General features: G+C 35.6%; 1 protein-coding gene across 1 annotated transcript in view; it reads left to right on the forward strand.

Moving 5' to 3' along the window:
* Positions 1–1,003: 1,003 nt before the first annotated feature.
* LOC110452760 (muscle LIM protein Mlp84B-like) overlaps positions 1,004–8,568 on the forward strand; it is a 32,900-nt gene continuing 25,335 nt past the window's right edge. Inside the window, exon 1 of the mRNA XM_021501432.1 lies at positions 1,004–1,104. The gene's annotated coding sequence lies outside the window, so the exon portion shown is untranslated. The remainder of the gene's footprint in view (positions 1,105–8,568) is intronic.

The raw sequence follows: 8,568 nt of genomic DNA on the forward strand, positions 1-8,568 counted from the left end.
GAAGTCAGAATCCTAGACTTACTATGTGTTCGAAAATATCATACGTTGACCACTTGATACTATTGTTTCCAATTACGGAATAGTTTTCAATCTGTAACCATAAAGTCGGAAACCCTCGAAAAAAATCAAGTAAAACGTTTTAAACTCGCCTTTCTTCTTCGGCTACATTTAATATCTTTAGTACAGACGTCTTAATTATAGATCCAGCGCGACCCTTTGTAAACACACGAAGCTCAACAAACTGTGTGATTTGTATGTTAATTGTAAAGTGGAGACGTTATATATAATATAATTTGGCATATTTTAACGTCATAAAATGATCCTGAAGCAACGTCATAGATTAACAAGCACTGCCAGAATATCATGACGTCAGAGCGGGAAAAAAGATATTGATATAAGCGTTATTCAATCGATTTTTTAATATTTTTTATTTGGTTTTTTTCATCTATACAGTGTACAATATACAAGTACAAACAATATGTTCTTATTACATAATTACTTACGCACACTTTCATTCTTGATATGCTTACCGGCATACATTTAAGTGATAGAACAGGAAGAGAGCAGACAGAACGGAAAGGAGAACAGAAAGAGAAGAAAGAGTTTTGAGAAATAAAAGGGAATCATATGCAGATCTGTATTTTTATTTGCACTGCAGGAACTTAATTAAACATGCAAAACATTACTAAAACATTCTAGTGTGTAACTGTTACTGTCAGATAACACATCAAAATCGAATCGATTTTTTTGTTATAAAGACTTAGAGAGAGATATTCCATTTCAGATGTTTTATGAAACACTATTTTAGTGAAATCAATAGTTCGCCAGAATTAAGCTAACTGAAATAAATCTAACTCCAAGACACATCCGTAATATAGGACGTACTGACTCAACGAGTACTCGGCCCCGAGTTATGCCCTGAAATCGTACAGATACAGGTCGAAGGGAAGTAACTCCTACTGAAATATGTGTTTTGAGTCGTGTGCAAAATGTTCGTTAGTTTCTGTGTATAATACACATGTTTGTTGGCGCCGACAGATCATACACCGGAAATTATCTTATTCTCACCTGGAAATCCGTCCAGACAGGTGTGTTACCGTGCAGGTAAGTGTTTTAAGTTACATTTCGTTCTTAAGATTTGTTGCTTGAATTTGTCAGTTTGTTTTCAGTTACACAAAACAGTCAAAAATATGCTGTCATCATTGTCTTCAAGCTGTTTTCCCGGTAACATGTTATGCTTGAAGGATAATATGTGACCATGTGTTTACATTACCATTTGATCTGTCTGCTGTATTAATAATCAGTGTTTAGTTTGATCGAGATTTGTCACGGCTATTAACACATTACCTTTTATGTACATATTAAACTGTTAGTTTAAAACTTAGTATGCATGCTTCTAGGGAAACGGTATGAATCATCGCGCTTAAAAGCGTTCATCAGCTGTTTGCATGAATGTTTATCAGCAGACGACCGCGAGAGATGGGCGATATAGGTAGACTTGACTTGTCAGAAGGGTGTTGTCTATAAATTATTATAATGAATGTATATTTCCTGCAGTAGGTGTTAGTTTACCTGAGAGTAAAATTCACAAGGGCTGGCCAACCTTTTAAGCCACAGGTTTGTTAATGTTACAGTAGAGATTTGTCAGATTGAGTGTTCAATTTACGTGCTTATCTTGCCACAGGCCTCCCTGGTATGTTGAGTGAATTCCTTTGGTTTTATGTTAGTGTATAAGCTTAATTGATATTTCTGATCTTAGATCATGGTTGTACAGTGGTCGATGACCTTATTGGTTTAACTAAATCGCATTCAGACTGACCAGGGTTTTTGTATTTTGGTATTATGTAAATTCATCATGCCATATACTTGCTAAAATAACAGACAGTTCTCTTAAACATGTGAAGGAATAATACTGACAGTCACACTCTGTGTTTTTTTCTCTTTTCAAAATGTGCATAATGGTCTATGTGGATAAATTTGCAAGTCAGATTGAAAATACAATGTTGTTTGTCCTTGACTAGAGACGTACAATTTTAAACTGGTTTAACACTTTTTTAAATGTTACCCTTATAAGTTGTCTGTCTAAATTGCTGTACATGCATAACACATTTATTGCATTCTTGTGCATTTTAAATGTTAATGCAAAATTTGAATTTAGCAGACAATTATATATTTTTATAAGTTTTTCATAATATCAATTAAGCCAATGACAATGTCTTTGATTTATTCCACCTTTAAAAATTATATATTGATGTTTTTCTTGTCTATAATTGAGGGGTAATCAGTCACGAGAAATCTAATTTGAGTGTGACCTAAATAAGTAATGAGTCAGCATTTTGTCTAACACCAATAATATTTAACTAATTCAATCATTATACAGCCCCCATTAATGTATGTTGTGTGTGTTGTGACCTAAGTTATTAAGTGATGTGATAAGTGTAATGGATAAGTCCTATATTTGTATATATATATATATATATAGGATTGTATAATTTATTAAATCAACCAACATTTTTTCAATCTGGAAACTGGTATACAACTATATATGCCAGACCTACCAGCAGATCCTTCTTATCGTGTAACCAACATATTCCATACAGTTTCCATAACTTATGCTATTTTCAGGTATTGCAAATGCATACTTTCCAACTTTTTGAAATTTCCATGGGGGAGGTTCTGCATGCTCAAAATTAAAACATTAATGTGTATATATCCGATAGAGACAAAATAGCCCTTTAAAAAGATATCTTTTGAGTTGATCTGTAAGAGGAGATCATTAGATCTGAGAATAAAGGTATAGTTTAGAAAACTCTCTGGCTGAAACTACCAATGTTAAGGGTACACAATCAGGAGTCTCTTTCCTAAATAGGAAGAATTGGCAAGTATGCAAATTCATCCCCGGCCCTCAGAGATTTTTTTTATAGTGGAAAATATGTATACAGAATATTGAGCAGAAATGTTGTTCAGTATAATAACACAATAAGGAAGGGAATACTTCATATCTTTCCAGTATAGTAGAAATTGGGGAAGGGAATACCCAATATCTTTTCTAGTTTACTAGTAGACAGTGGGGAAGGGAATACTCCATATCTTTTCCAGTAAAATAGACATTGGGGAAGGGAATATCCAATATATTTTCCAGTATGCTAGACATTGGGGAAGGGAATATCCAATATCTTTTCCAGTACACTAGACAAATTGGAATGGTCAATAAGGGAATGTCCAGATTGTTATCCAGAATATATCTACCAGACAATTGTACCAAAATTTATCTTTTGTATAGATTTGGCCCATTTCAGCTTGCATGCATTCTAAATTTCCCAATTGCTCTAAAACATTCTACAGTTGTGGCCTGTGTCAGATGCAATCAGCTTTAGTTGTCAGGATTGATATCTATATGAAGGATGCTGACCCTAGGGACAAAGTTGGGGCTCAATTGGGGAATCAGAGGTAAAAAGTTAGAGAATAATTTTGAAACATACTAATTAAGAATGGATGGAAGGATTTTAACCTCTATTGCCAATTTGGCATTGCACATCTGAACCTGTACATGTTGTATCATTGAAAAATATGGCACCGTATTGGAGACAAAGGGGCAAAGCCCAAAAGAAGGAATGGGTTCTGAGATATTTCATCTCTATTTCTAGTTGTCATCTCTGGAGCAAGTATAATTGTTATATACATTTCATTTCTCATTTCAAATCAATTTCATTGCATTTAAAACACAATTGTATTAGGCACAGGCATTGCCTATTCAAGCCCTTTCCAGGCTTATCTCACGTTATATACAATGTTATATACATTGTCCTGTATAGTATATCAGATGAAATTTTCGAAATTGTGGTGTCGAAATGCTCATGGTTTTTTTGGCATTGAGTGAATAAGCCTTAAAATGTCCACATGCAAATATTTCTTTATAGATTAATATAAAACATATAGATTTAAAAATATATAGGTTTCAGAACTATTGCCATTGTGAAATTTTCCATACTCCAATCAGTTCCAAGAGTTGCAATGCGAACATTTTCACACAAGATTGAGAATTTCTTCTTTTATAGTATAAATTGTGAATATTTAGGTCAAAAGGAAATCTGAGATGACCAGTTGACCACTACATATATAGTCTCTAGTAAGCACAAACTCCAAACTTTGCCTAGTTCAAATTAAAAAAAAAAAAAAAAGAAGATGTGATACAGGTCCAATGGACCTCTTTTAGCATTCGCCATGACGATACAAGTGTTTTTTTTTGTGATGTTCATCCCACCATTAGATAGATATTGTAGGGTTTGGAGAAGGTAAAAATAAAATTCTGAGGTTCTGATACCTCTAGAGTCCTTCAGAAAGTCTGGATCCTCCACTAATAGCTACATCATGTCTGCAATAACTTGTGATTTGGAGAGCTGTACATTTAATTAATTAATACAAAAAAACAAAAACAGGAAACATTTTAATTGATGAATGATGATGACTACAATTGCCAATATTAAATTCGATAAAAAAATTGTGATATATTTTTACAATAAAATAGGCTCATATAATTATACTAGATGTAGGTAGGTAATTGTATTACTGCAATGTAGATAATTAGATCCTTGTTCATAGAAATGTTCCACAGATGTCTGATATAATTATAAAAATATTCTAGAGTGCATATTGGAACCATTTGTCTGATCAGCTTAACAAGATGCAATTCTAATTTTTGTAAGACTATTTTTTTCAATTTCTTCAGTTTTTTCTTTTCTTTTTAACCTATAGTAGCCATTCAGAATCCCTAGATATGTACATTCAAATTTTGTTAAATGAATTCCAATATTTTGGAAAAGTAAAAGATGACACATTTGCATAAATTTGCAATAAAGCTAACCAGACTTCAAAACCTGACCCAGGATGGATATATTTGTATACACTAGCAGCCAGGAAACTTTGATTGTACAGGAAATATGCTAGATCATAGCCCTCAGCTGTTGTGTGTCATGATCTCCATCCAATGGTGTATTGAACTACATCTGTTGTGTGTCAACATGCAATTGTGTGTGAAATCACATGGCACGGATGAGTTACTTCCACAAAAGTTTCTACCATGCAGTAGTTATGTTTTCACATCTGGCAAACCAGTAAATTTTAGAAATACAAGGAGTGTATTGCTAAAAATAGAGTTGAAAGATAAGAATCTCGTGTTTGAAATGGGCAAAAAAGAATATTTAGTGTTAAGTAAGATTGGTGAAAGGTTAAATGTGAAATTAACTACACTTGTATATTACTAGACCTAAAAGTAGATTATTGCAAGGTTAATCACAATGTTTATAGGGTTAACGACCTGTGTAATTTTATTTCTTATAGTGCCGTTTATGTTTTCACCCCAAACTTTATTACTGCTATCGGTATATACAACAAAGCCTGTTTCAAATGCTGATAACACGGTTTGGATGCGGTTCATTATACGGGGTTGGATTGTGTATGTTGGGTCGTTGGCCTTATTTCAAATGCAGCTGAGAAAATAGAACTAGTACAGTCTCCAGCCTTAGTTGATTTAAATTGAAGGAACACAAAGAGGTTATGACCAATTCCTTTCTTCAGGTGTATGGACACTTACAGTTAATTAAGGATAATATAAATATGCAGTGAATCCTTCCTAATGATCGCCTGTCTATAGTGAGCACCTCTATAACTACCAGTGTGAGAATACCCTGATTGGTGTTTCCTAAAATATATTGACAACTATTCCTCAAGTCCATGTTTCTGTTCAAGCTGATTTCACTCTCTTCCTTTTAGTAGTTTGTACCTGCCACCATGCTTGTTCAATGAGCTCATCAGTTTAGAAATATGTCGATATCAAAGTTTTACTAGATACACCAAGAATGTACATATTAAACATGTTGCAACATTTCAAGCATGCTTCCATACAGGAGTGATTTAAAATAATATCTTATATAATTAATATGCTTCATTATTATTATAAAATCATAAGTTGTATCTGGGACTGTTTTTTTTATAGGTCAGTGCTTAATCCTGTGCAGTGTGTTTTTTCTCCGAAGTTGTCCTCTTGACTGCAAATTTGCTGATGCGCATAATATATCTCCAAATTAGAAAACTGATATAATCTGAACTCCTCCCCCCACCTCCTTTATCTCTCTCTCACACGTCACACACACCTCTAACTCAGACTATGGAACATCTTCAAAATCTCAGGGCTCTGCTCTGATTACACTTATCGACAGAAATCAGATATTACAGATCTAGAGGAGCCACCCCAGAACTTCAAAGCCTGTCAACTATAAAGGTGCATCACTGCATAATTTCTTTCATCCTAATCAAAGACATCATCAGTCTAGTGTATTGTATCATCCACAAGGTGATGCCTATAAAACCTTGTGATTTTGTTATGATGTATTCAAGGGCATAGAACTGTAGATAGATATCAGACCTATGATTTGGAAGGTAACTCTGGAATGAACTCTTTAGTGACAAAGTTTCAAATTTTCTAGAAGTGGAGAATTCATGTAAGACCAAGAAAATGACATTTCTATTTAGTTCCTTCAACCCTTTCACCCTCGGTAACTTGAGTAGGCTCTACCATACCTTCATCTGAATGAGTCCATTATGGTCTACAGTGGTAAAAGGGTTAACAACAATGATCTACTGTGGCATTGAATATCATTTATCTGCCTGTCTTTTGATCTGCCAGGCACTGAGTTTCACTTAAATTTATGTTTTCTTCTTATAAATGATGTTGAAATTAGATCTATTTTGAAATAATATTAAATTCCAACAATATTGATACATTTTTATGGAGGCATTGTTCTAATGAAAGAAATACTCATGAGAGATTCCTAATAAATGATGAAAAGAAAAAAGAAAGGACGAGGAAAGAAATTTAAGATACTGTGTGCATTATATTCACTATTCATAGATGGAGGAAATCCCTCAAATAGATTCAGGAAAGTGACTTTTTAGGTCACCTGAGACAAAGTCTCAAGTGACCTATTGCGATCGCCTTTTTACGTGCGTTGTCCGTCGTGTGTCCGTAAACAATTTACATTTTCGACTTCTTCTCCAAAACCCCTGAACCAATTTCAATTTTGATTTTCCATGGCCAAAGGTCAACCAAAATTGTGAATTATATGGTCCGCAGCCCCCAGGCGCCTGAGGGGCGGGGCCAAAAAGGATCAAATTGACCAAAATTTCAAAAATCTTCTTCTCAAGATCCAGATATGGTAGAATCAAATACTCTTCATAGATGTAAGGGTCTCAATTAAGGTGCTTAAACCATAATTCAGCTGACTGACAGAACCACTATTTGTACATAGTACATACAGTACGCGTCAGGTGATTTGGTACTCAGTCGCCCGCTGAGCGACAAATTTTAATCCCTGTCGCTCGTAGCCGCGGGATGATCGCGGAAGAAACACCGGCTATGTCAAGGTAGATCCGCCGGCTTTACATTGATAAGCCCTCCGCGACTATCCTGCGTTCATGGGTGATGGGGATTAAGTCTGGACAGAGAAAATACAGTATATTACTAGTTTAAGTTTTATTCAAACTTTGGGCCATGTTTGTGTCTGCTGTGGCCGCTGTTCCGGTCTACGGTACCATAGATGCACAGTAACAATCGGCACACCGAACAGAAAGCCCTACTTGCATGAATTTCCCGAACGGAAAAGAAATGCCAGCACATACTAGGGGGGAAAACCCGTCTTGTAGTGGATATTTAAAAAGAAACGAGTTCCACGAGATCTATTTAAAATGACCANTTAATCCCTGTCGCTCGTAGCCGCGGGATGATCGCGGAAGAAACGCCGGCTATATCAAGGTAGATCCGCCGGCTTTACATTGATAAGCCCTCCGCGACTATCCCGCGTTCATGGGTGATGGGGATTAAGTCTGGACAGAGAAAATACAGTATATTACTAGTTTAAGTTTTATTCAAACTTTGGGCCATGTTTGTGTCTGCTGTGGCCGCTGTTCCGGTCTACGGTACCATAGATGCACAGTAACAATCGGCACACCGAACAGAAAGCCCTACTTGCATGAATTTCCCGAACGGAAAAGAAATGCCAGCACATACTAGGGGGGAAAACCCGTCTTGTAGTGGATATTTAAAAAGAAACGAGTTCCACGAGATCTATTTAAAATGACCAATGTATGCTTAATATAAAGTAGCATTGCCTTGTAACGTGATAAACATTGGGGCAACATTTACGATGTGCAAGTGTCGGTTAATTTGACTAGATTACACGATTTCCCCTTTAAACAATCTAGATTATAATTGAAAAGGACCGGTACGTTAATTAACACATCATTATAAGTGTCTCCGTTTAGTATGCATTGTATAAAATGTTATCACAGTTTACTGATCAACATAAGTTTATTGAAAAATCTACCGAGGCGGACAAGCCGACTGTCCCTGCACTGTGAAATCACCAAAAATTATTGGTTGGTCTGAAACGTCAATCACACCTCAGCACAGTAGCCCTCCTGTCATAATGGGCGGAGCTTACGCAATACACCGCATCATGCGACTGATTAGATGGTGTGTATCGTCGAGGTGCCGCCCACTCAATTCCCCAA

The sequence above is a fragment of the Mizuhopecten yessoensis genome, unplaced genomic scaffold (genome assembly GCF_002113885.1).
Source record: "Mizuhopecten yessoensis strain PY_sf001 unplaced genomic scaffold, ASM211388v2 scaffold775, whole genome shotgun sequence".
In the NCBI taxonomy this organism is placed as follows: domain Eukaryota; kingdom Metazoa; phylum Mollusca; class Bivalvia; order Pectinida; family Pectinidae; genus Mizuhopecten; species Mizuhopecten yessoensis.